Source organism: Myotis davidii, unplaced genomic scaffold (genome assembly GCF_000327345.1).
Source record: "Myotis davidii unplaced genomic scaffold, ASM32734v1 scaffold824, whole genome shotgun sequence".
NCBI classification, from domain to species: Eukaryota; Metazoa; Chordata; class Mammalia; order Chiroptera; family Vespertilionidae; genus Myotis; species Myotis davidii.
In genome coordinates, this window is record NW_006294870.1 from 200,976 (window position 1) to 202,628 (window position 1,653).

At 42.3% G+C, this 1,653-nt stretch overlaps 1 pseudogene; it reads left to right on the forward strand.

Annotated features, from left to right (window-relative positions):
- Nucleotides 1-925: 925 nt before the first annotated feature.
- LOC102752007 lies at nt 926-1,406 on the forward strand (annotated as a pseudogene).
- Nucleotides 1,407-1,653: the final 247 nt, after the last annotated feature.

Sequence of the window (1,653 nt, forward strand, 5' to 3'; positions counted from 1 at the left end):
TCTTTCTTTCTTTCTTTCTTTCTTTCTTTCTTTCTTTCTTTCTTTCTTCTTTCTTTCTTTGACTTAGGCCTCATGTTGTTCTTCAACCTGGCAGTTCTCTCACATCTTTTTCAAATTGTTTCAGTTGAAGCACCATAGCTTTTACACTGTTCTTCAAGTATTTTTGGTAGTTGATTTTTTTTCTTTTTTATGACAATTTTGATATAATTTTCTTGATATCCAAAGATTTGAGCAATTTTAGACCATAGTTATTTGCTGTGATGTACAATCAGGTCTCCAACATGTTTTTTTTCTATCTTCTCTTAGTCTTGGAGGTAAAAACTTACTTCAATTGTAAAATTTTCTGTTATTTTATAATTTTAATGTTATTGCTCACACTCAATTGCTCAGCAACATGTTTTTTCTACTGTCTTTTCTACTTAATTTTCACAACATCCTATCTAGCTTGTCAAAATACTTAGCAAGGTCCTTCAATTCTAAACCAGCCTCTTTATTTTAATCTACATATGGAGATTCCCAAAGTTGAATTCTGTCTTCCCTTAAAAACTGGGACTGCCCTAGCCAGTTTGGCTTGGTGAATATAGCATTGGCCTGCGGACTGAAAGGTCCCAGTTTGGATTCCGGTCAAGGGCACATGCTCAGGTTCTGGGCTGGTTCCCTAGTGGGGGGAGTGCAGGAGGCAGCCAATGAATGATTCTCCCTCATCACTGATGTTTTTATCTCTCTTTCTCTCTTCCTTCCTCTCTGAAATCAATAAAAATATATTTAAAAAATAGAACCAATTTAGGTTCTCCATTAAAAAAAAAACACAACAACAACAAAAAACTGGGCCTGCTCCAGCAGGCTCCCTTGACCTTAGACCCACTGACTGTTCTTCAGCTGGACCTGGAGCCTGAAAGAAGGAGCCTGAGGCAGAGCATCGACCATGGCCAACTACCTGACTCAGATTCTTGTGATGGGGGCATGAGTCATGGGCAAGACCTTTGCCTGGAACCTACACCAGGAGTTTGCAGCCAGGTGGGCAGCAGCTGATACCAGCGATGTGCTGGACACCAGTCTGCAGCTGCTTCTCAATCTCTGGTCTCAGCCTCCAGGAGGCACAGCAGATTCTCACTGTCTCCAAGCTGAACCCAGATGAGATCCAGAAGCTTCCACTGCCTCTGTAATCCAGACACAGCACACCTGCACTGTTTCCCCTCCTCTGCAGAGCTAGGAACACCTATTCAAAGTGAAGGATAAATCTGCGGATGGCTCCTTCTTCTGCAGTAAGAGGTGCTCAGAGCAAAGGAATGCATGGAAGAGGTGCTCATATCCAGGCCCAGAAAGACAGAGAGAAAGATCAGAGGCTCCAAATAGGACCACTTGCTCCTCCCACCCCACTCCATCCCCCCACCTATAATTTATAGCTCTGTAATGAACGTCTTTTCCACAAAAACAAAAACAAACAAACAAACAAACTACGACAATTTTGCTTGAAGACATCTCTTTTGTTATCCTATGGCATCAGGGCATCTGCCATGACCCAACAATTACCTGGATGAGCAGATAGGCCACTGTTTTCCTTCTGGGTGAGCCTGACCCCAACCCCACCCCCACTCAATGTACTTTGATTATATGTCAGTGATTCTAACAAATGCTCCACTGAGTTTTTAC